This window comes from Leptonotus elevatus, chromosome 13, assembly GCF_054856555.1.
Source record: "Leptonotus elevatus isolate MCC_2025b chromosome 13, RoL_Lele_1.0, whole genome shotgun sequence".
Classification (NCBI taxonomy): domain Eukaryota; kingdom Metazoa; phylum Chordata; class Actinopteri; order Syngnathiformes; family Syngnathidae; genus Leptonotus; species Leptonotus elevatus.
Window position 1 is genome coordinate 14,042,647 of NC_141251.1, and position 27,832 is coordinate 14,070,478.

General features: G+C 38.9%; 1 protein-coding gene across 1 annotated transcript in view; it reads left to right on the plus strand.

Moving 5' to 3' along the window:
- LOC147163918 (uncharacterized) overlaps window positions 1-27,832 on the plus strand; it is a 150,721-nt gene that overhangs the window by 25,722 nt on the left and 97,167 nt on the right. The window contains exons 2-3 of the mRNA XM_086092196.1: window positions 6,507-6,537; window positions 18,947-19,020. The gene's annotated coding sequence lies outside the window, so the exon portion shown is untranslated. The remainder of the gene's footprint in view (window positions 1-6,506; window positions 6,538-18,946; window positions 19,021-27,832) is intronic.

The window sequence follows — 27,832 nt, forward strand, 5'->3', positions numbered from 1 at the left end:
AGCTGAACGGATTTGCTCAGCTTTGGAACCAGTAATAAATAGTAGCCATGGCAGACTACACTATTCACTGAAAACAAGTTCAAGGCAATATGAATTTATCTCTTTAACAGTGTAGAGGCCGTTATTGTGTGCCCCTGATTCCGTATTATTGGAAAACTGCTCACAAAACGCTGCAAAGAAGACAGTCGAATGACTTAAAGTACACAAAGCATGTGGTTTGGTTGAGCAAACTCACATGCGCCCTTCTTGTGAAATGAAATCACTACCCAGTCCAATCCTGAGGTATGGTCCCTTGACCTCTGTGTAATATTCATTATTATTCACAAACAAATTACTACTACTTATATCGGTTGCTTCTACATTTTTTTTGTTTAGATTGGTCATCTTAAAGGTTGCGCCTCTGGGTCTTGATATTTCTGAATTAGCAGTAGTCTCAATTGCTCATATCTTTACCACAGTGTTCCTTACTACCAAATGTAATATAATCTGCTACGCGGGCTGCCCAAATCATTTTTAGAAGTACATTTTACCATGCATTGATTAGTATACAATGTTCAGCATAAATGCATTTCACCCAAAGGAAGTGCACTACATTAAGTCTCCACATGTGTGCAGTTCTGTCTCTTCAAATTTCAAAGTGGGGTTGGGACTTTGAAGCCTCCCTTTTGAAATGGCAATTTTGAAATGTTGAAGGAGGCCTTGAAAGCAAAAAAATGTTTAATTAGTAGCCTCACAACAGAAGTGTGTCACAGGCGGGCTTTCACATTGCTTGACCAGAGACCTTTGTATTATGTGATTAAACAGGTTGTTGAAGTTGATTTATGGATGAAAATGAAAGCAATGTCTCATGAAAATGCTTCCTAATGACTTTACTATTCATTTTGATCAACCGCCAGGGAATCATCTACGACTGTAGAACAAATCACGGGCCTGTATTTGAGGATTAACGATAATTCTAACCGTCCATCTCCATATGCTGCTAATGTGCCCTCAGATATTTTGAAGCATGATATGAAGTGTTTCGTAATCATCGTGAGTTTTTAATCACGGTGATTTAGCCTGTGGTTGTTGTTTCTGCTCCATTAATCACATGGGGATGTGGAGACAGTTTACATATATGTAATGCAACAATCAATGCAGCTGTCCCCTCTCGTGTGAAAAGGAATTAACAGAAAAGAAAATTATAATAATTAAAAAGGGTCTTAATGGTTCCTTTCTTGCTCCATGTGCTGGTTTCTTCATACTTGTATATTATTTTAATATATAAGTATTTGCTGTATACATGAGGAACACACATTTTTATGGAACACTTTAAGGTCCTGGTGAAGCTAAGATATTTCCCGCCCCCCTTTAGGGGCTCAGTAGGTTTTAGCTTAATGTAATATGTATGGAAAATGTCTGCATCTGTCTGCACAATTGAACATTTTCTCATACAAATCAACCATCAACATGCAAAAAAAGAAGTCTACACAGATCTGTGTCGCTATATAGGAAATCCGATATGGATATTTGACAATCCTTTTTTTCCATACATGCTATCTTCAGTCTTCCAGAGCGAGGCATTTTCACTTTGAGATCCTCTATGAAATACCACTTTGATAGATGCAGAGTAAATCCTCACAGTCCCTGCTTTGATCCTTTTTTTATGCCCACCTGTAACTTTGGCTTCCGAAATGCAAATGAGAAATTACTTCAAATGCTACATGCCATGGCATGTAGCATTTACATGCATTCTACATTTACATAAATCACTCATTGGAATAGTCACAGTAGTCTCAAGCATTTGGCAAGGGTTTAAGGAAGTGAAAAAATGTTTTCATCTTTTTGTCAGTCCTTAATATCAGCAATGTTTTTTTTTTTTAATGTACAGCATACTTACTTCCCTGGCTCTTGCGACAAATAAGCATTTTACAGACCATTGTAACTATGTCAATGGGTGAAGCATAGTAAATGTAAAGTTCAAAGCTTTAAAAGGAGCAATAAAATATCTCCAAGTTAGAGCTGATTTCAAATCAAAATCCAAATTCTAAAAAAAAAACTGTATTCCCGTATATATATATAAAATCACATGAGCACACTCGTTCTGCTATGATTTATAATCATACCTTCCATCTGCAAACAAGCTAGAAGGGTTTAAGCTACAGGCGCGCAGCACCTTGGGTCTAGTTCTATTTGTTCACTCAGCCGAGACGAGTTGCTCCCCCAGCAAAAGTCACAGTGCCCATGAAAGGTTTTCTTCGCTTTACCTGCCAGCTCATAGATTGTTTGCAGCATCTCGTTCGCATTCATTCATGTAAAGGTGGCAACTACAGCTGGACTGTTGTACTTTGCCTGAGGTTGAGCCGTCTTTACTGTTCTGTCCTGCTGCTAAACAAATGACCGGATGTTGCAGGGTGCAATATTGATAGTGGTGCTACTGTTATGTTACTGTACGAAAGCAGTCAATGTGTAACACTGGTCATACAATAAAGTCAAATAAATTATTGTTTTAATTAGACAATCGGCACAATGTTAACATATTAAAGAAAATACAGGTGAATAATTATTCATATCAATGGTGTCTGATCAAAACCTTGTACCTCAGAAATCATCACTTTGCAGGAGACCTAAAAAACAGTTTCAACACTTTGGATTGGTGTGGACTCCCACACGTGTGGACTGACCAAGTAAAGATTTTTTGAAAAAATATATAAAATTTGCCAAATTATGACTTGACTATGATTTTTGCCCAACACCAGCGATATAAAAGATATGCAATTGCCTGAAAGGTCCCTACAATGTATCTTTTCACCTCTCATAAAAAAGTTGCAATCTGTGTAGGTGGAAGGAATGAATTAATGTGGCAGTACCTACCCACAGAATGAATCAGTTTGTCCGTGATTATGTACGACTCGTGCTAACTTTCCTCAAAAGTGGCCTTAAAGGGTCAAAATTGATGTGTGTATATATCTCTCTCTCTCTCTCTCTATATATATATATATATATATATATATATATATATATATATATATATATATATATATATATATATATATATATATATATATATATATATATATATATATATATATATATATAATATATATATTATATATATATATATAGGGAACACAAATCAAGTCATGCTTACAACAATCACAGTGCCTGCCTTTTGTCATTGTCCATGCACTGTGAGCTAAATAAGTGTGCAGAAGTGCTGAGAGAAAAGGTGTGTTCCACTTTAAAATTATGTGATAGATTCGGGAGGAGTCACGGAAACGGAATAATTTCCCAAGTGACCAATTTCTGAGGACTCCCTAAGCAAAGAGAATCATCAACAAGGCAACATGTCAGGCGCAGCCTCATGCCAACGTGGGCCGACATGCTGACTCACTTCTAATGAGCAGCCGCAGATAGAAATAATAACCTGAAGCAGGAATCATAGGTCATGACTGTCTATATACTGCTGCCTGTTCTAATTAACTCTGGACCTTCACACAGTGTAAGCATATCTACAGGTATGTATACTAACAAATATACAGTGCAGTTGTTTGCAAACAATGAAGAAAAGTGGGTTATGCTTTACTTGGCGTACTCTATTGAACAACATGACTTTGACTTGTATTAACCGGGCATGTTCCGGTGTGGTGCTGTTCGATTATGGTGACAATCTTTGGATCACATGGCTATGAAACGAGATATTATTTTTCACATTATATGTAATGTTATATTTATGTACAGTACTATATGTCACTGCCTCAGCTTTTCACGTTTTCATGCTTTTCATGAAACATTTTGGCACAAGTTGAAGACATTGACATGATGCCCTATTAGCAAAAATATATTGACACAACTAGCTGAGAATTTGTTTATGCTTCTAGTAGTGCTTGCAGCTACTGTCAGACGCAATGGGTCGACCACCATTTACCCTCTACAGCTGGGGCCTGTAGATGGTCGTCGCTGAGTCTGTGTTTCGGGCTGCAACCGCTTTTGCTCGCTAGCTTTTGCTAGCTTGTCCCGCTAGCAACAGCCACTCATATTGGCTAGTTATTGCTAGCTGCTCCAGCTAGTTATTGCGAGTCGCTTGTTAAAGTACTGCTGATTATCAAACACGCACCTAAGTAGGGTGAAATTTGGTCTAGCCACTCCAGCTAGTTCTTGGTAGCCACTCTTGTTAAAGGTAAAGTACTACTGATTGTCTCTCTCACAAACACACACACGCACGCACACATGCACGCCTAAGTGGGATGAAATTTTGTGGCAAGGACCACTCCAGCTAGTTCTTGCTAGCTGCTTGTTAAAGTACCGCTTATTGTCACACACACACATACACACACACATCTATGTGGGGTGAAATTTGTTCTAGCCGCCTCAGCTAATTCTTGCTAGCCGCTCTTGTTAGCTGCTTCAGCTCATTCTTGCTAGCTTCTCTTGTTAGCCACGCCAGCTATTTCTTGCTAGCCGCTCCTGCTCAATGCTCTCACTGCGCCTGCTCGCTTACACCAAATATAAATTGGTAGTAATTTTGGTGGTAGCCTTGCACAGTGTGGTCTCTTTGAGGCACCATAGTGTCTGTGCTTTTAAATTGTTGCATTCTATTAGTTCACCACTAGATGACATTTTATTAGTTCACCACAGATAATACACACTGTCTCTTTAAGTGTGAAACTTTATCGTCACATTGACTAACATAAAAAATGCACCCTAATTTTGGGGTAGGTTTATTTTATATTATTTTGTACTTTTCAGATAAGTGATCATGTACCTCAATTGTAAACTATTTGGGGGAAATGCCACTGGCAAAGCTTGGCACCGCATTAAAACAATAGCCATGCTTTATCTTCTGTTATTTGTGTCAGAGTCAGACGGTCACCTGGAAAGGTCAAAGCTACTTTAAAAGATTTAAATCTCCCTACAGAAGAAAAATGAGCCTTGACAAGGTGGAACCTTAGTACTGGTAAATACGGATACAAACAGAAGCACATTCCTCTTGGCTTAAAAGAATGTCAAATTGACCTATTGATTTCAAAGTGCAAAAAAAGGTAAAATAGACATTCTCTTCACTCATTTATTTTACTCTATATTTGATCAACTATAGGTTAGAAAATGTAACCTTTAAATTTTGATCCAGTGACTTTAACAATGAAATGCGGCTGGAAATCTGTGTTATCATTGTAGCGTTTGTCATATTATGGTCACTCTGTAGAGTACTTTTGTGACTCCCGCGACAATGAGAGATGTCAAAAGTGATCCACGAAAATGTAGCTGTTTTGGGATGATGATGATGATGACAGTGGAGTATGTTATCTTAGTCACATTCCGTTGTAAAATCAAATCTATTTTGATGGGTTGGTTTGTTTGTTAATGTCACACATCCTTCATCTTGCAATTATGTTGCTTCTAAAAATTATGTGCATTGCTGGACAGTTAAACTAAATTGATTGAATTGAATTGATTTGAAGGGATTTGTTAATTTATCTGCAGGGGGCAATGAGCAAAATATACCAAATTACTTGCCAGTTCTTTCTTTAAAACTGCTATATGTTTGTTTTGTTTTTTTAACACACACATTTGTAGTCTTTATTTACAAATAAATAAATCTCAAGATTGTTAGTCTGTGAAGGAGGGAAGGAATTCATGGCACTAATTAGCGAATTAGGCTTCCTATTCTGTCTCCCTCTGTTGGTCATTGTCATTTTTTGTGCTTCTCGGACAGGCTGTGACTGTGTTTGTTTTTACATACTTGGCCAATAAATCTGATTCTGTGAATAAAACAGGAAATTCTTATGAATTGATTGCCATGGCTTTATAGCCGTAATAAACAAAATGGTTGTTGCAAAATAATGTATTTACAGGCATCTTAAGTATCATTGCATATGTGTTGCCATCATTTTAAAAGCAAAAACAAGCCGTAGCTATTTTTGCTTACTATTAGAGTAATATATTTAGTGTGCTAGTATATTAGTGGCTGTAATTTTAATCCATTAGTTAGATGCTTGTGACATTTGTTATCTGTGTTTCATTTATTAATGTTTTGGTCGCTCATTATGAATAATGTAGGAACCAAAACACAACTTCAGCTGCTTTTGAGAACAAATGGAACCTTTGAATAAGAAAAAAAAGTTATTTACTGTTTATTAATATACTTAAAAAGATAAATGTGAAATAGGGACGCTCGGTGCAAGACCTATGTATCATAATATATTTGCCGACGCAAGTAAAGAATAATGGAACTATTTTAAGCTATAAAGCCACGCTTGAATAATATGTCTGCTGCAAAGTGCTACAAAGCAAGAACTATTGGTCACTTTTTATAGAAGGGAAACAGAAATGTGTGTAGCCATTCCTGTTTAGCTTGTGAGGAAGCATTTGTATGTAAAAACATGTTCATGTTGGTCCTTTTTCTTGGAATTTTGGAATTCAGCAGAAGATTGTCAGTGTCAGTTACAGTGACTTTGCTGAATTGTGTGTCATGCTTGCTTATTCTAAATATGCTCTGACCAATGTTTATTTGTCTTATTTTACAGGCCTTCCCGTGTATCTCCACAGGAATCTATGGTAGGATTGTCATTATTTATTATTTTGTCTATTTGATGTTAATTTGTTTTCCCTTTATAAAAGAGCTCCACCAAGATATTGTGCAAACTTTATGGAACTTGAATTACAAATATGTTTGTAACATTTTATATTAATACTAAATTAGATTTGTTGGTATGTTGAATTGGGTATGTTGAAACATACAAACCAGCTCACCTTAGAGCATAAGTGACAGTAGCCTTCAATTAGGCTGGGACCACCTGGCCTCATATGAACTGCATGCTCCGAGCTCATTAAACAAGGCACAAATATGTCAACGCATCTTACTTAGCAAAAGGTGCTCGATAACATCGTGACTATTGACAACTATTTTCCCATTTCAATATTTTACACCTACTGTACAGCGCAATTGGTATGTAGATTTACTTCCATTAACAGTAGTTCAATAAAATATATTTGTCATAAATTAATATGAATAATTTAAAATGACCAATATGCCATGTTTTTCGAAATACTTGCCTTTCTCAAGGTTTTAATAAAGTTAGCGTGAGTGCTAGTATCTGTTAAATAGGATCTGGCACGTGTAATTGTTAGCACAGTCGTATTACAAGAGGTCTGGTGATTTCATCACGCTTTATTACCAGAACATTATATTGTACGTGTGGTGCAAACACTGTTCCTTCAAGCTATCTTTTTCATACATTTACAGCAGCGGTAATGCATCAGTAAGCAACAGTTAGATCAAAACAAGAACACGTCTAATGCCTCATTGGCACATCATCCAGAGATCATCAGAGACCAAGTACCTCACAAAAGTGAATAAGCCCCTCACATTTGCATAAATGAATGATGATAAATGACAGTAGCTTGTATAACAGAGTAAATACAGTGTCACCTCAAAGTAATTCAATACACAGCCAGAGATATGTAAACTGCTGGTAACAAAAGTGAGTACACCCCAAAGTGAAACAGTTAAAATTGGGTCAAAATTGCCAATTTCCTTTTCTAGTGTTATGTGTCTCATGTGTGAATGGGGAGTAAAAGTGTTACATTTTCAATTATCGCTCTCACACTTACAAATACTGGACACTGGCAAATAAATCTCTTGGATCAGAAAAAAATGTTGCTATACAGTGCATAAGGATAGTCAAGGTGGTGTAATTGCCAGCACCTTGAAACTGAGCTGTAGCCTGGGAGCCAAGAGCATACAGGACTGGTTCCACCCAGAACAGGCCTCGCTGTGGTTGGCCATGTTCAGAGCTTATCTTTGGAAATTAGGTGAATGACTACTGCCAGAATTTGTGCAGCGGTTGATCGGGTGCGGGATCAGCTTGTCACCCTCATTCTACAAGGAGGCGTCTTCTTAATAGGATACACAAGAAAGCCAGCAAACAGTTTGCTGAAGACAAACAAAGACAGGACATAGATTACCCAAACTGTTTTGTGGTCTGATGAGACCACTTATTGTGCTCAGATGGTGTCATACATGTGTGAGATGTAAAGGTGGAAGAAGGTTTCAGTTGCATCTTGTGAAAAACAATTGGACAATAATTGCAGTCATACAAAATAATAAAGAAGAAAAAAAGTAAGTTTGAGGGCTGGGATGCTTCGAAATCTTAGTTGCTCTGCTCCTGCAACTCCTGGCATAGACGTCTTGCAGAGACAGTAGAGTTTATCTTCAGCTTTGTTCTACTGCTAGGATCACTCTCTGGAGGGCATGTCAGTACTGATCCACGTTAGGATTCCTTCCACAGTTCCAGAGAGGTTAAAGAAAACGAAAACTTCATCAGCTTTTTCCTTCTCAGTGGTAACTGTTAGGTCTTGTCTGTACATCTTTGTTTTTCAAAAATATGAGTACCCAGGTACCTGAAGCTGCTTGCAATCCGTTAATGTTGGTGTCTAAAATAACACTATCAGCTTCTGAGCCGAGTTTAGAACTTTTGGGATCTTTCAAATGTGTAGCATACATGACAACAACTACTCTATCATGCTGTCGTCAAATGTTGTAAAGAAGCTAATGCAAACAAAAGAACATAATTACTTGCCGGACCTTTGCTGTTAAACAGCTGTTTTGGTGCAAGACATACATTTGTGTCAGCAGGGTGGGGGTTGATCATTGTTGTTACTGTATGCTGCTTTACTGTGTTTATTGTGGTGTCGAGTGCTGCACTACCAGTGGGGGCCCGTCATAGCGCTCTGCCAGACGCCCTTACTTCAAAGTACAAGCCGGTGCCGAGCCAAGCGTGCTGCTGAGGGGAGGTATTAAAGCCTGTTCAATAAATAAACAGCTTAGCACTTCCCATAACTGCATCTCCACAGAACAATGCAGCTGATTAAGGATGAAGATCCAAACACAGCAGAGGGCAAATAGAGGATGGATTTTTAAAGAGGAACTATAGTATAGTGTCTCAAGTCTAGTATTCTACTGTTCATACATTTTCCCTCTGATCCTTGAACTACCATGCTCTGAAAATGGTTCTAACCTTTTTGCCAAGCTTTTGGCTTCTTTTTTTTTTACATCATAGACCAGTGTTCCTCAACCACTGGGCTACGCGGAGAGGCGGATAAAAAAAATCAGATGCACTCTCCTGAGCCGCTGTTAAAGTGCTTGTCCGATCATGTGATACAGGAAAAAAGTCAGCTCACAAAAATGAGCAAAAAGTCTTTGGTGAGCTTCATGGGAATGGAAAAAAGGGTCATCTGATGAGAGAGAAGAAGAGTCTAAAACTTCCAAGAAATCAAGCCTGCTCTAATATGTGTCACAAAAATGTGCAAATGAGACAATGAAGACAGAGGCAAATTTATATTCCTTGTGAGTGGAAATTAATCTTCCCAGTGCCTCTCAGGGTTCAAAGCAAATTGTTTTTGTTTGGGTTTGGTTGTACGTTTATGCACGGTTCTCAGCGCAGCTCAAAACTATTTTACAATTTACCAATGGGACACATGTTTTGGCCATCTGAAGTCTCGTGAGTTAGGGTGACCACTGACCAGACATCCGGTTTTTATTCCGGTCAGTCTCGTTTTTGAGCCTTGTGTCCTGATCCAGACGGATTTCACCAGCCATGTTGTTTACTCCCACTATTACGCGGGTCCCGTCCTGGTGTCCTGTTTTTGTTGTTGTTGTTGATGATGTATTGTTTTTGTTTTTTTTGTGTAGTTAGCAAGCCAACTGTATGGGCCATGTGCATGTCAATCACACAGTTGTCAAAGCGATGCATAAACGAAAAATTTAAAATAAATTTAACCGATACTAAACTAGAACTTCTTCCTGTTAACCGTGTCTAATACTCATGGGAAACGTAGTCCTGTGGTTGCCGGTCAGACCCAACGTAAATTAAGCTTTTCTGTCGGCATATTTCCAATGTTACTTAGCGGGACTGGCGCGAGGTAAAAGGCACAGCCAGGTTCCAATAGCTGCTGGGACCGAGCAAAAACGTTGGACAATGGTAATTGCATTGTCTTGTTCACAGCTGTTGAAATGTCAACCAAGATAGATTTAGCATGAAATAACACAACCAGATTGACTAGTATTATGTTTTTTATAAATAGTTCTCAGTGAGAATTCGCCCTATCCCCGATGTCATTCTTGTCTCAGCATTTTTTCACTGGGACCTGTATAATTTAAAAACGTAACGCAGTTTAAGGACGGATGTACAGGGATGTCATTTTTAAAATGTTTTATTATTTCTTGTTGTGAAACCTCCAAGGAAAATGTACCTTAATTATCTAAAGAACATGTGATGTTTGAGCTTCCCTCTCTTTTAGTTTGTAAACCTCTCTCTCTGTTGAATTGAAATAACATCTGTACTCAAATGTCAGTTAAACATTCATGCTTTCATACTTGAGTTTCAGTCGGAAAATATATCGACTACTCTTAACACTGTGATAGAAAAAATCAGGGACATACTATCCAAGGTTTTTGTGTTTGAAAAAACAGGAAAGCCGATGCTAATTGACACTGTCTCTCGCCCCTCTATATTCCAGAGGACTCAGTCACCATTGATAGATTATGGCAGAGCAGGATGGTTGGGTGTAGCATTGGGGCACAGGGGCTACCTTCCCACACATCTGAAGAAAAATGAGGGCTCACACTACGCTGACAGTCTAATCCCTCAATCAGGCCCATTAACCACAACAGAATTTCAGCACGGACAGTGTGTTGGTACCAACCGTAAACAAACTCTAGTACCCACTGTGGGCCACAGGGTCACCTAGCATGATAGAGGTTATTAAGTGTTACTCCTGTTTGTACATCAATCACAGCCATGTGACCCGAGTTTAAATGGATTATTCCTTCCACGGTGGTGGTGCTTCTTAATGTCTCGCAAGATAAGTGCCAAAAGTCAGCTGCCTATTCTTAGAGAGGTCATTTTGTCTTGACTTGTACTTGTCCTGCCTTCATTCACACAGGCTTCAACACCAGCAAAGTTACATACATAAAAATGCTCTTTTAAAGATGGGCTGTGGATAATTTAGTCTTGGAGAGATCACATCTTTGCTGCTGCTGAAAAGCATTTGTTGGAGGCATCTGCTCAGATCAACGCTAGCAAGAGCAAGTGCCCCACTGATAGTATGCAAAAGCAACACCATCAACAATGTGTCTGCATTTATAACCCAATCGAAGCAGTGAGCTGACCTCAATGCAGCAATACTGCTCCTCATCATCAGACATACATTAAATGTATATCTCTGTTTACTGTTCACCCTCCACCTCATGTGTCTCTGTGATAAATCTGAAGACTGTTGACAGAGATGGTACCACTGACTGGTGCCTCTGTGAGATATGCGGGTGTAATCCACCAAAACTGGACTGGATTGTCCGTGCTGTCATTTTCCACATCTCTCCAGATCAAAGGTGTTAAGCGCTAAGGATTCTTTCCTCCAGCCCAACATCACACCAGCAGTCTTCATTCCTCTGGGATTAAGGAAGCTTGGAGACATTTGTGACACCTTATCTTTCAACAGTGTTATCTGGCCTTTTGTCACCAGTGATGGCCAGGCAGGTTCACTCCTTCTGGCAAAACCGAGAGTTTACGGGTGGGAAGAGCACAGATATAGCTAAAAACTAGAATTTATGCAATCAGGGGTTTTGAGGTTTGAAAAAAAATTATTCTCTGATGACTGATTCGATCAGGTGGCACAATATATGTATTTAAACAACTTGTATAGTTATTCTATAACCGACCACCGCCATAGTGAAAATGCATTGGAAAAAAATGTAAACCCCAAAACATTCTTTAAAAAAAACCGCTGATAAACATTAGATATAATGTAATAATTACAGCATCTCCTTTTCAGACATTAATGAAAATCAAATTCATGGGTGACCAGGGTTTTTGCTAAAACCATCTTGGTTTAATAGCTGTAAACAAACCATCCACTTTCTTACGAGCTACGCCAAGTAGCCTAAGCCTGGGTTTTGGGTTGGTTGGGCATTACTCATTTGACCCAATATGAAATGAATGCCCCTAAAAAGTTGCATGTATGCCTTTTTCTATATATATCTTAAATTATTCATCTTCCCCTTTTTACTGTACATTCAATTAAAACAATGTCTGCTGCTTTAAAATGACAATTCTGTCATCTATTCAGGGGACAGCACCAGGTCATAGACTGTATCTTGTACTCAAAAGTAGAAGAGTTCAACCAACCCATCCATCCATCCATCCATCCATTTTCTGTACCGCTTGTCCTCACAAGGGTCGCGCTGTACCGCTTGTCCTCACAAGGGTCGCGGGGTTGCTGGAGCCTATCCCAGCTGGCTTCGGGCAGTAGGCGGGGTACACCCTGAACTGGTTGCCAGCCAATCGCAGGTTCAACCCCTTTTTTTATATGGAAGTGTCCCCTCATCCCAAAAAATGGGTTATGTACCAAATGCAACAGAAATGGTAATGCTCAGATGAAATGGGTTTCAAGTGCATCTGTAATGTGTCCTCTTTGTAAATAGTACGAGTTGTGCACTTTTGCTCATATGCCAAAAACACCCACCCCACCTCACATCAAATGAGGAAAGCATCAAAAGGGAACTATTATGTAAAATTGACTTTTGAATTGCTGGCAAGCCTTCAAACGCCAACTAAATACTGTATGTAAGTGTAAGTGGGCCGTTCTGAAGTTACGACCACTCCAGGGTATACCCTCCCTCCTGCCCAAAGTCAGTTGGGACAAGCTCCAGCTCACCTGTGACTCTAATTAGGACAAGCACAATAGAAAATGGATGGCTGTTATGTAGCAGTCGAGCTAATTTATGTACAATGTAGAAATCCCTATTCCAAGTTTCTCTGTCTATAACAAAGTTGGGCAAAGATGTACCATTCTCAAGCCACGGCTGGAGTACAACTGTCTGAAACGCTTCATGGTAAACCCAAAAGGTAAGCAGAGCTGCAATGAGTTTTATTGGAATGAGAAGGTTAGCATTAGCTAACAGTGGTAGCTTCTGCAAAGAGCATGCTTAATTGCTGGGTAAAGTCAATGTGGTTGGCCTGAGGGGGACATGATTTGCAATGATGTTTCACATACAGAACAGGGATCCAATCACTAATTGAAAGTGTAATTTTGCGGCTTTCTGAGGAGGTGCTGACTCCATGAAGGAAATTGCCAATCATATTGACTTGAAGCTCTATGCTCCGCCCATAGTCGTCATTTTAATGGGAAGGATACGTGCCGTTGGCTCAGCAGCATATGTGGTGGGGATTACAGTCGCTCACTTGCATGAGACAGGCACACCCCCCAAAAACAGAAGGAAAAGAAACTTATCAAGAACAGACGCCTGAGTTTTAAAATGTGGACAAAAGTTCATAATGTCTCCTTTTAATGTGTACAGTACATCTTGTGCACTCTTCAGAATGATTTTTTTTTTTAAAGGAGGTGTTAATTTTAGCATGTAGGACAAAGAAGGGCATCACCTCAGTGGAACGTTTCCAAGAAAGGTCTTTATGGCTCGTGCCATAAAATCTGATCTCCTTATTCCGACTTTCTTTTTCTGTCCGTCTTCCTCACATACTCTGTGTATGCTTCCACCTCTCTTTGTCTCTTTCTCCTTCTGTGGGCTGCAAAGTCGGTCATGGTCACAGCCTACTGTGTTCCAGTGTTAGTGCGGAAAGAAGCTTGGGGCCATTTGACATTCGCACATTGGTGTTGGGAGATCTGCTGCACTTCTCTGTCCTCCACCTCGGGTTACCTCACCTGTCCTGAGGGCCCTGATGTTGTGACAAAGCTTTCATCTTCCTTTTCCACTTCACATCACGCCGACTTAAGCTATGACCGCCGTGTTGATCTTAATGGTTTCCCTCTGCCGATGTTTATGTAGATAAATTAATATCTTCCTGAAAAGCTCATGTAAAATAATATAAAACACAGTGCAGTAGGTCACAGTATAACACCAAATCAAACTACAAATATGTCATTGCTTTCAATTCAGGCCTCATTCTCCAATTGCTGAATGGCTTGCAAAAAACAGTTACTTTGTAATTTTTAGCACACTCACTTTAGCAGCTTCTGTTTAAAACTTTGTCCATCTCATTGACATAATGCATTTCCTAGCCCCTCCCCCTAACCCCAACCATGAAAAATTATTGCCTACCTCTATTCCTAACCTTAACCATAACCCAATTCAAACCTAAACTCTAAAACCATGTCTTGACCCTCAAAAAGAGGTCTAAACTTGTGGAGCCCAGCAAAATGGCGCCACACTAACGGGTGGGCGCCACAACTGTGAAATCCCGGAATGTTGGCCCCACTATGTAACAAAAACAAGACCACACACACACATGCACACACACACAAACAATAATTTTTTTTTTAAAGACCTATAAATCCCAATATAGCATTTTATATTACATTAATGGCAATTTTTAGTTCCTGATCGTAAAATGACCGTCGTGAGTACTGATGCTTGAAATAAGGCCAGGTATCGGCCCAATACCGATACCTTGTATTGGTAGTCATCCATCCCTGTTAATAATAATAATGAATAAATTAAAATATGCTGCAAAATGAATTTTTTTGTTTGTCTTTGCCAGGCATTTTGTTTCTATCAGTATTAACATTAGAGATGTAACGATATCCAAACATCACGATATGTCACAGTTTGAAACTAACGATACGATAAATATCATGATATTTTGGGGAGATTAGCGATATTCTAATAAAGCTCACCATCACGTATATCAACAACTCATAATATTGTAAAAAAAAAAATATATATATATATATATTTAAAAAAATGAAGCTCATGATATTGGAGGGAAAAAGTACAATATTGTGTTTTTGTACATACAGCTAAATCCCTGCCAGTAGGTTCACCGCTCTCCGCCATCTTGAATAACTGTACTCTATAAACAAATTACAACGTGTTTTTCTATTGCCTCAACGGCGCAAAGTATCATGATCTATGTAGTTAAAAATTCTGTGTTCAACTGAAGTGGGCAAAAAGTATTTTTTTTGTTGACAGAGATGTACTGCTTTTAATATAACATGATAAGGACAATATTTGTATTATTTATTATCACAATATTAATATGAATATGTTATTGTTGCATCCCTAATTAAAACTCAAATCCTGATCATCTTAAAACTAGGAATGTGTGGCTTTCGTCTGACATTGTATTACCGAAATGGAAACACTCACAAATCTTTCTAATTAGTTTGATCATGCTTTTAAATGGTGTGAAAGTCCTTAATGAAAAGGGGAGGTTAAGCTAATTTGATACATTTGACATATTTTCTGTGGTCACTTTTTCCCGAATTTGCCTTTTCATGTCACAGGAAGTATTATAAAAAATATTACACAAGTAATCCCCCCAGCCCCACCTTCTGGTCACACCCTCCATCTCTTCTCTATGCTGTTCTTTGTGATGAAGTAGAGGAGCCTTCAGCAGAAATAACATTGTACCACCTGAGTCCTCATCAGCGCCGCTACACGACACATATCCCATCAGTGCGCCTCACGAAGACAAATCTCCCTGAGCCGGCCGTATTCCCAACATAGGACAGAACCGATCCAAGCAGTACAGAGACCCTAGAGGGCCCACCATCACTGCACCTGACGCCAGCTCTCCACCTCCTGACATATTGGCTTACACTGAAAACATCCACACTCCAAAGAGCGAATGGAGGAGTAAAATAAATCCCTTACAGTCATATTAAATTTGTTTGACGTGTTTGCGCAACAACATAAGGCTATGCAGCATATGTTGCCAGCAGCTCATTTTTTCAAAGTATATGTTCCTTTGTCCTTTACTTTTCTCTGTATGGAAGTCTTGTAGTTTTCTCATGGGCTGTTATGGTATCCGTGACGACAGTGAGGGAGGGGCTGCTGAGTCCCACAGGGTTGAAGTTGCATAAATTATCCAATCATTATCATCACTATACTTGTCATTGAAATTGTATGTAAGTTATCAATCCCTTTGCAGCCTTGCTAATGTATCAAATTATATCATGCAGGTGTATGTGAAATGTATGAGCAGTTTTCCTAAAGGCACCCGGTACTTCATTTATTATGATTGATGTGTGCAGCATAATTATCAAATCAATAAAGAGCCTTGAAGAATGTCACGCATTGAATTGATTCAATGAACCCAATCATGTTTGCCCATTGCTGGTGACCAGATGTTCTATTATGGTTGAGATATATTCAGGATGTCTGTTAATTTTTTAAGGCATCACAGTGAGCACAAAATGTGGACCTTCAACTCATTTATTCAATTTCCTTTCCTGTATTTATTTTTATGACACCCTTTTGCTAGACAGCTGTTTCTTTTTTTTTTTTCACAGCTTTATTTTGTCTTCCTCACATCTGTTCACCAATACGGTTGGTTTAGAATTGTAACAAACTATAAAATGGTGGTAATGCTGCAAAGTTACGTATATACACAAGAGGAGTCGGGTAACTTGGAAGTGACTTGGCGTGCTAGATTTGGTTCTTAGCGCCGAGTTCCTGCAGCCAAGTTGCTAAGGACTGAACGCTCAGTAAACTATTTGCAAACACGCAGCCTAATGCAGCCTCAGAGCTGACATGCTGTCACTGCTAGCTGGTATGCTACTCACATCCTGCTTGTAGTGGAGCTCAGCAACATGTCGTCTTTTCCTGCAAGGCATTGAGGGAAATAAAGGGAGGAAAACAAACAGGAAGATAAACATCAATAGTCAGACAGTGTCGGGTTGTGTGAATTGTCGTTTCCATTTCTATAAACTTTACAGAACAGTTATTTATTGACTTTGACCTCTTGTGCTCTTGAGTGTGAGATGACATCATCCAGGCAACGTTCGGATTGATTGTTTTCGCTTATCCGTTTTTCTTCACATGCACCTTAAAATGTCCTTGTGACACTTGTAAAGCCGTTTCATAGGTCATACAATGTTATATCAATGGCCATGACCCAGGAAGAAAAAAAACAGATCTGAGAAAGTGACCCGTGCAATAACCAACCGGCTACGAATGTCGCCTGGCTCTTGTACCAGTTGATTTGGGTTGAAATTGAGGTCTCGACCCCTGTCATTAAAGCTAGATAGTGCCCCCACCTCCTGCAATCTCCGGTCCCTATTATATGGAAGAGTGCCCATGCTGGTTGGTTGCCTTCAAATTATTATATCGGATATAGCGTTTTAAGTTTGTATAATTCTAAACATTGGCCTGATGTATTAAAAGTTAACGCATGCAAAATCAAGAGCAAAGTTGACTTCTCACACAAGCAGATGTCGGAGTTGATGGGCACACCCACAATTGTGTCTGGCAGATGCATACAATTGTTGCGCTGATTGTGTGTTCTGCTTAGTGTTATTTTGGTACTGGAGTGATTGCACGTGTTCAAATGTAATGGCTCAACAGCGCCCCCTTCCTGTATGTGGTGGGTAAAAATGGCAGTGTGGGTGGTGTGCCGCAGATGCCGCCAGTTCAACTGTGTCATTTCAGAGTTTGCGGAGGCTGCTGATTAGGCCGTGTGGATTGACCAGTGCACGTTGTTTGGGCAGAAAGTAAACGACGGGTCTGAAGCACATCTGAAAATCAGGTGCCAACCAGCATGCAAAGCTGTGTCAGAAAAAATCTGGCAAAATGAGAAGCTGTGGGGAGAAGTTTTCCACTCGTAAATATCTTTGAAATGCCAGAAACAAAAATTATGGCAACATATTGTCTATTCAGCAACGCACATGTTGACGCTTCTGAATGATCTAAGATCTGGAGCAATTCACAAAAGTCATGACCTGTGACTTCTTGCAACTTTTCCTTTTCAACGCATGAGGAGCATTAGGGATGCACTGATCACAATTTTCTGGCCATTCATCCCTGATCTTTAAAAAGTCTGTCCTAACAATCCCAATTTTTGCTGATCCCGTTTTATTATTTTATAACCAAGAGCATACACATTCAACGTTCCGAACTAAGACATTGAAACAATACAATAGTTGTCTTAGCAGCACATGAAGCAGTTCTGTCAAATAAAAATGAAAAGCCTATTCATCATCTCACAGAGGAGGGCACTTTTCACATCTCTGAAGAGGGAGATGAGATTGGTGGACTCGATCGGTTTTATTTTACTGGATTGTTCGATCACCGATCCCTCAAAATTAAGGAAACTAGGCCAATAATGATCCCAGTCGGTCAATCGGTGCACTCCAGTGAAAATTGGTGCTGGTCTCTCCCAAGTTTACGTTACTCGGGATGGGCAGATGCATCTAATTCCCACACGCTCGGGACGAGTTAAATCCAACAAAACGTGGATTTTACTTGGTTGCTGGCTCCCTCAAAATTACGGGAGCGATTGATTTCTTCCATTAACTTTCATGCATCCATCGCTTCAAAGTTTCATTTTGTGCTGTCCGTGCTCTCACAAATGTGCCATAGTAAACGCAGCACTTTACTTTAAGCACAAAAGAGTCTATTAAATACAGGGATACCTATTGCCATTGCCAACACTAAGTGAGCGCGACAGTAAATTGTTGTGTTAATATTTGGGATCTTCATAAAATACTGCAATCTTAGCGATGCCCAACACACCCACCAACAGCATACACAAACTGTTATACTTAACATGAGCTTCAGGCTTAGGTATCCCATTACAGTATTTGGGATCTTGGTAAGTTAGTCCTTATGTCTTTGTTGTTGCGGAATGACTGTAATGTTGAAATCATTTCTTGAGACCATAGTTGTCTTTTTGTGTCTGACAAGGCTCATCATGGATAAGCAACAATTTATACAGTCCCTATTGAAGCCATAATCAAATGCTTTGGTAGTCAAAAAGGTGTGTGGCCTCAAGGCTGGAACAATGAAAACACAACTGTCATTAACACCGGTACATCATTCAGGGAAAATCAATTAATCGAATAGAAATATAAAATACAAAAGATTGTACATTCTAGCGAATCTACTTATACAGTACGTTATGAATGTCTTGTATAACCTTGTATTGACATTGCTTCTTTCCTTTTGTAGGGTTTCCCAATGAGCCTGCAAGTGACATTGCCCTGAACACAGTTAAAAGTTGGATCGAGGAGAATCCTAATACAGTAAGACTTTCTTTTTTGTTGTTGTTACAAATTAGCATGATTGGACCGCCACAGCGACACAAAACACTAATTTCCACGCGTCCTTGTATTTGATGACATCTCGTCTATCTGCCTCGCTTGAGCAACCATCAAGTTTGTGGTCTGCATTTTCTCATCAAATTAAAAACCAGCCTGAGACTAATCAGACCTTAAATGCTCTGTTGACTCGTTAATTGGTCTTGGCTGAGGAGTATGAACCAACTCAAGAACATAAACACATCAGATGAAATAATCTCTGATGAGTTTTTGTGTTACATGAATTACTGAGGTCTTAAGTGGTCTGGACATGACTAAGCCTTTCATGCTAAATTGTGCACACTGATTTATTTGTTGATAAACATCTCAAGTTTATCTGAAGCATATGAAATTGAATAAATCACATCATTAAATTATTGTTTTTATTTCCGGAAAATATTTGTCATTTGGAATAACAACTTTACCAGTGACATAATATAATTAAATTTCTAGCAGTACAATACAGTACAATATAGCAGCAAGGAGCCTGAATGGTGAGCAGGTCCACCTCAAATCCTTTGTATCGTTGCATATATTTTCTTCAGGGTGCCCAATCAGAATAAGTGATATAGAAAATAGTTATATGATATATGATATGATACGATACGATGCGATGCGATGCGATATATGATCCGATATATGATACGATATATGATACGATATATGATACGATATATGATATGATATTCGGAATTTGGTGTGAGCGGATGCGGACAACGACGAACCGTGGGCTTCATAACTATGGTCAAGTTTTTCTCGAATGATAAAAATCTGCGTAATCCACAATAACCGAACCGCGAAGTAGCAAAGGAACATTGTAATATAATGTAATATGATATATTTTTTTCATCAAATTATATAGATTTATTTAACTGGTTAAGAACTGCTTGAACATTAAAGATGACACCAAACTTTAACCTGTGAGTAATTTGACCGTCCGAGATCATCTTTGTGTCCTCTCTCCTATCTGTCACTGTGGGTGTCCATTAACTCGCATCTTGATATGCACCAGCAACCCTCAGTTGGTGTTACAGATACCGTAAAGAAGCAGTCAAATAGTACCTGCTGCTGGATTACTTTGCCACTGACGTGTGACAAGACTCCGCCTGATGATTGCTTTAAGGCGAATCTGGGGAACTGTAGCATATTGGTGATTGTAAAGAGCAGGATTTAAGATGACTGTTAAGTGAAGACTTACTGTAGGTGTGAATATGATTGGTTTTCTGCCTGTATGTGCCCTGCACTTTAATGAAAATCAATTTGGATAACTCCGAGCTCTGGATGGCACTTTCATAAGCATTTACATATTAATAAACAATTTGTACATAGTGACTACTGGAGTGTTTACATTTTGTTGCGCGATAAATATGCAGCTGTTCCGATTCAGAAAGGCAGTACCACATTGCAGATTGTGTCCGTTTAGTTATCAAAAATATTTCTGTTATCAGGCACACTGTCAAGTTAAACATTAAGATAGAATCAGGTTGAGTCCAAACAAAAGCATGGTGTTGTGATGCAACAGCCTCACATAGATCAGTATGAAGAATGAGAATTAATCATGCATGGATCAATCGAACTTAACCTGCTTGTTCATCTACAGTTCACTGAGTTTTATGCTGAAGAGCTAATATTGTCATTGTCCACAGAGGCAATTTATTTCATGGCGACAATAAGGCTTCGACTTGTGGGGGAAATGCTGTGCTATTGTGGCTTAACAACTACAATAGCCTGGCAGAGGATCTGACACACTTGGGTGGCAGAGTCCATTCCCTTCTCTGGTCTGCATACCGTGCATGTGCATCTCTTTTCTCTTTTGTGATCCATCCATTTGTATAATATTAACATGATAGCATGCAAACAAAATGCTTTGGAAGTCTAAAGATGTGGTTACAGAAAGATGTCATTGCCTTGCGGTGTTTTTGCTTCGACAAGACTGGAATTGAAAAATAGAGAAGACTGTGTGATTGATTAGCCTTGAGTTTATCTCCTCTGCCAGCATTCTAACACTGGTGCACTCACCAAAGTGAAGCAATGTCGCACCCAGGCTTCCATTGTTGAAGAATAAATAGCATCTGTGTGGCAATACCCTTTAATCGAGAGACCTGAGTGCAGCGGTGATTCTTCAGATCACAATAGATGAAAGAATGAAGGGGCTCAGTCTCTTCTATGGTACATAGAATAGAATTTGTGGGACGGGTAGAGGGACTCTCATATCCTCAATAAACGCAAGGATTGACAACCCAACACTCATCTGGTGTTGGTTATACTATCTCGTTTTTACATCTAATTGGCTTTAATTTGCCAATGAAAAATTTAATCTGACACGTTATTTTGCAACCTGCGCTCTGGTGTCCAAGCTTTTTAAATCAAGCATGCAGCTGCCATCACTGACACTAAAAGCTTGATGTAAACGTAAAAAATATATATTTTAAGTTGAAGAATTGTCCGTCTGTATTTCTGTAATAAGTTGTTGGTAAATGCATCCACAATATCTGAACAGCTTTCTTATGTGTTTTCAAATCATCAGTTGATATTTGCACCATTTGTCTTTCAAACACCAGATAGTAAATCCAATTTTAAACCTATGTCTGGGCTTTAAATGTGATTTGTGACATGCCAAGTGAATAAATACAATATTGTTTGTGAATGGATATTATTAGTTTAGGATGATGTCTGTGTTTCGATATGATGGAGCCATTTATAACAAACTGTGGCATTTATTGTCAGTGAGTTGAATAAGATGAATATGTTTTTATATTAGACTATATTGGGAGATTTGCCTTTATAGAAAAATAGCTATAGTAGAAGAACCCTGTATGGAGATGGTGAATAAAAAAAGAATGCAACACTTGCTGAATTCAAGGTGACGAGAGCCAGATTCAATGAAAAAAAACCACTGATCTATAAAAACTGTTGCCTTCTAATAAAAGAGCTGTATAAAAAAAATGTGACAGTACAATATAGTTTTCAATGAGATAAAAATAGCAAAACTTTAGGTACCTAAGTGGAACAGAAGAATAACCTTTGAATTCCTGCAAACTACAACCATGCCAAATAAGTTAAACTGCACCCAATTAAGTGAGTGTAACAAATTGGAAGCAATCGAGTAAAGGATCAAAAATAGCAAGTGCTCATCCTTAAGAACTTGAAATTTCTCCACATGGAGTGCCAACAAATACAGCACAGGCTACATTGGATTCTCCCTTGAGGGATGAATACGAATCCACACGGTGAACCAAACTGAAAATGTATTTGGTTTTCTCATGAGGTTTTGATAGCAACCTGTAAGAAAAGGTACATTCAAAGACCGCTATCTTTTTAAAATGTGATGGCTTACTACAGGCTGTTTGAAGATCTATGCAGTTTAGTTTGATCATTAAACCTTTTTTTATAGGAGGCATCTAAAACCTGTTCTGGACATTAATGATGAGTTCAGTCCAAGGTGAGGTGAGGTCATTTGCTGTGTGCTGTTAAGCACTGCAAACAAAATGTGTAAAATGTGTGAGGTTGTAACTGATATTTAATCATAAAAAATGATTCATAACTCTGCCAAGCCACACAACAAACATAACAGTGCTCATAATATATTCGTAAAAACACACTAGGCTCTTACTTATACTTGGTATATGTTCTGAAAACAACTAACTTTTGGTAAGATGTATTTTAATTCAGGAAAAAGCTTCATGTATACAGTACATTGGAATTTTTTTTTTATGCCAATGTTAAGCAAACAAAGTTGCCTTGATGTATGACAAAATCATATTTAGTCTTCCTTGGACCACGTGTCTAAATAAATCTAAATAGAATAACAGTAACAATCTGATTCAAGAATAATTTGGCTCTCTTAGAACATTGATACAATCCAGTTTATATTGGACGAGCCAAAAATTACATTTATTACTTTGTTGTATTTTATTTTCCATTGTATTTGATTGTAGTGGAAAAAATGTGAACAAGCATAGAAATCAGTATCGTGCAAACCCAGCATGCCTCACCATAAGCTATCATACAACAGACTTTCTCTGTATCAGTTAGCTAAAACTGCAACCATAATATTGAATATAGAGAAAAATTAATTTTACTAATATTAAAATATATTACTTCCGTAGGAATAATCTTACTGTAAAAAAAAAAAGGTCATACATTATATTTTATATTTCAGTAACTGTCAATGAAAGTTACAATTGTCATGCTTTTTAGTGAGCGTAAGGAAGATGGTGAGGATATATACTTACTTCTCATACCGCTGTCATCTCTTGTATCTCGAGAAATGCTTGCCAACGGGGGTCTGTGGGTGCAAGAGAGGCCGCATTTCCCCATGCGTGCCTCAAGGATGCTGATGCGTCCCACTGACGGTTTGTGCAACTGGCATGTCGTTCAAAGCCGGCGCGGCTCTTTTGAAGTGAGCGTCTACGCCCTTTGAATTGCGACTGGGAGCGTCAGGCACATGTGGTCTGATCAGCAACTGAGAGCAGGACTAAACATTTGCGCACATCGTATGTGATGCAGAGTTTGAAATGGCAGACTGTATCATCTAAACTCAGACGCCTCTCCGGCAAAAGAGATTCTATACATTCTGACTGATTTTTTTCTTAATTTGGTGTCAACCAATTACTTTTCTCCTCCAACTCAATGCACGTTATGTCGTGTGATATATTAGTGACTGGCCGAAGGCTGCAGTGCGGAAGTTTTATGGCTTTTATGATCTGAGGGTTTTATGATCTGCCTCACTCGGAATAACTTAACGTGTGCTTTCTGATTCCCCTGACCTCCATTTTGGGTAGTTCAAAATGAAACTAGCATCAGTTTTTGGATAGATTGAAGAAGATATGGATTCAATTACCGAATGGATGCTGTTGAAAGTTATTTCTAAAATGTAACTTTGTAGCGCTTTATGCTATCTGTAGATGAAAAGAGGCTGTGTTTAAATGTGTGTTCTGTAGAAGATAAAGGAGAAGAAAGTTTATCACAAACAGTAAATGTGACAGTATTTTCGACATTTATCTGGAAAATATTTGATTGCGCCCTTGAGTGAAATATCTTTTTGTGGGGATTAAAGCTTCCATCATGTCCAAAGACCAACGTGTTGCTTTGGTAATAACAGAATGATTGTGTGGTTCTATGAAACATGAATTCTAACGGGGATAATCTGGGGGCCTCTGCTTTCATCTTGTTCGATTGCGTCTATTGTCATTTGCCAGGCGGTAAAATAAAGCCGGGAATTCACGTTTTATTTTGCGCTGTTCTTTATGATAAACAGGTTGCTAGGAAAGCCATTTTATAGGATTGTTTTATCTCTTTGCAGTATGTAAAATAGCTGTGAATTCATCATGTTGACTGTAGAGGCTAACTTTTCACTCGTTTTTGCCGATTACAATCTGTGGTCTTCTCTTTAAAAGACAGCTAGTTTCTCTGCTGTTTTTGGTTTGATTTGCTGACCATCAATCACTCTGAACCAAACAACTATTAGAGCGGCTAACCCACATGGTTGGTGCATAACTGCATGGTTGCACACTTGGATAGTTATACTACATTGGTCCATAACTCTTAAAGAATAGTTATTTGTAGCCCATGGCTGTGCGATAATTGGGTGAGTCTGTTGACCCCTCACTCTGGTGGAACAAATGGCTTTATATTAGAAAATAAATAGACTCACTGCTTACACAACTCTCTCGTATAACCTTACTTTATTTTTAGTATAGCCAGCATTGCTATTATTATTTACAGTACAGCTGAACTTTTAACTTGACGGCTTCTCTGCTGACCCATGAGTTTGGAAAAAGCTCATTGACCAATAATTAGTAGATGCCGACGATCACTGTTAATAGTAAAAGATAAACAATTAAGCTAACTTAAGTGTGATGTTCATTGCACCCACAAGATGAGCTGACGTTTTGTGTCACACTTGAAAGTTGTTGGTGTCACGTAACGTGTGAAATTAGGATGCAAACGTAGACAAGACACAGAAGTTGGCAAACAGTCTGCACTGGCAAGAGTCTTTATGTACAAGAATACAAAATAACAGAGTAGCGCTGGATTGAAACGGCTTTGACGAAAAGGAAAAATCTTTGACACTTTCAGACATGGAACGTACAGGCATGAAAATCCCTTTCCTTTTGGCGAAATTAGCCCGTATTGAATCCAAAGTAGGTCACCTACGTGAATTGTGCATATCTGATGAGAAAATATTTCAGGGTGGGGCGTTGTGGATAACGAGAGAGTCAGTGCATCAGTGAACTCCAGGTGAGATGGGTACCGAAGACTGCATCGATTCACGTTAAATCAAACTGTGCCATATTTCGGGTTTGGGATTTGAGTTAATAAGCAAGCGAGATTTGACCGCCGGCAAGCCAAACGAGAGTGAAGCTTCTCGGTTCCTAGCATGCTTTGCTTGTGGGTGATGCCTCACACCTGCGTGGACTTCATGGTGCTGAGGCCGAGCGGCAGCTGGGAAGTCCCCGCCATGGGCTCGCCATATGCGGGTAGCACCGCCGCGACGCCTGCCTCTCCTCGGAGCGGACCACAACGCGGACATAGCACCCACCGATTTGAATCACGTTATAAGGTGTGTGGCTTTACCATCGTTACAGTATATTAATTCCATGGGTAACGATAAAACTGAAAAATCTTGTGGCCATGCCTGTAGCACTAGCAAACATTAGGCTACGTACCGCGTTGGATACAGTCTACATTGAGTTTACTCCCGAGTCCCAATTATTGTCTTTGTTGTCGTTTATGTCATCTTCCAACTGTCATTTTTTTGCGAGATTTCACTCCAAGTTGGGATTGAATTAATGGCGCTACGTGTGCTACCATAACACAATGACATTATGAAAGTTTTGTGACTTTGGGAAGTATAAATCTCCAAAATGATGCTTGAATTCCTGACTTGTACTTTCTTTATTGTTTCTTAGGGATTTTTTTACTTAAGAGGTTCAACATCTTAGTTTTTTATCCTCTCTCCTTCTAGTTAGTTGAGGCACTATGACTAGTCTTGGAGGTATGTCTTGGTATTCATCACCTTTTCTGGTATTTGCGATATCTTTTTCAGAAATGTTCTTTACTCGTATTAGTGAAATTACTCAAATGTTCAGGTCGCATGGTGCCCCCTTTTCAAACGTTTAAATATATTTTAGATGGATGCAGGCTTTACTTAGATAAGACAACATAATTGAAAAGCTGTTTGTGATAACAGCAATTGAAATTGCTGTGGACGTTATTGAAGATTGCACTGCCACTCAAAATGAAATAAACAAACCACATTTTGTATTGGCCTCTGTATGATATTCACGTTATGAATCGTAGCAAGACCTGGTGTTTGATTTGTGAAATATAAAAGTTCTCTGGTCTCCCTTAATCCAGCCGCTACTGTATACTGTAGAGTCTGCCCATACAAGACCCACCCACTGCACACTCATACTCAGATATGATGGCCTCTAAGCGCAGCTCCACCTCCACACTTACTGTGCTGGAAAAAGCTATCTTAATGACATGCTAATTGATTTAGTGTAGCCTAGATAACAGTAGGCTGGCACACCGTGATAAAGCGAGAGCGGGTCGAGCCATTGGTTCAGAAGAGGACAGGAGACTCATCAAACTCCAACCAGCTCCTCCACTCTCTTTGAACACAATTTTACACTACTGCACCCCATGCTGATGCATGGAGACCTTGAATGTGGAGGAGGGTGTTTGTGAGTTTGTGTGGTGTGTGTGTGTGTATAACTGTACTCATTTGTAAATACAGTAGTGTGTGGCACAAGAAGCATATTTTAAGAATGCACTGTCCTCATTTCAGAGCATTTAGCTGTATCTCTTTGCAAAGCACTCATTTGCACTTCTTTTTGGACACTCTTTGGTGGGCAGAATGAGCAGAACAGCATGTCACTGATTAACACTCGCAAGTGCAGACATGCAGATTGGACTATTCAACTTTAATTATTCAACTTCATCTGGTGTTTAACGTTTGTGCTTCTTTCCATGATAAAGTACAAATATATTTGAGGCAGGAATTGGAATCATTATGGTCTGTCTGTTGCCCATGAGATTTTTTGTAGGAAGAACGTGGGACTTGATCGCTGTAAATAATTCCCGCTGTATTATTTTCAGCCAAAATACCTGATAAGGCTTGTGTTTATACCACATTGTGTTGTCAGGATGGCAATAGCTGTCGTTAACTGTGCAGTGCATAATTGTATGACATCATCATGGCACAGGAGTAAGACACCGATTAATTCAACAAACACAAGAAAAAGGTGTTGAAAAGTAGTAGTATGGTGAATGGTGGGTATTTTGTGACCCTTCATAGTAGATTTGTAAAATAAATAAATAAAAATGTACCATACCAAGCCGTATTTGCTTAACGCAAACAGTGATTTTGTTTACTATGCCTAGCCAACCTGCATGTAATTTATATTTACTCGGGGTGTCGGGCGATAATTTATTTTTTAATCGTATTTAATCACGTGACTTTAATAGTTAACTCACGATTAATCACACATTTTATATCTATTCTAAATATACAATAAAATGTACAATACTTTTTCTCTAAGTTTTCATACTCCTGTTAACATAAAACTGTGGGGGTGGGGGGGGGGGGGGGGTTAAGCTAATAAGAATATGGCTGCATGTTTTAGCCATTGATACAGTACTTTCATAATAATTCATAAAATTGAAATTAAAAAGATGTACTGTACTGTAAAAAACTGTGATATTGATTTGTGTTGAGGTAATTTTTCTGCCACTAGATGGCATGATTGCT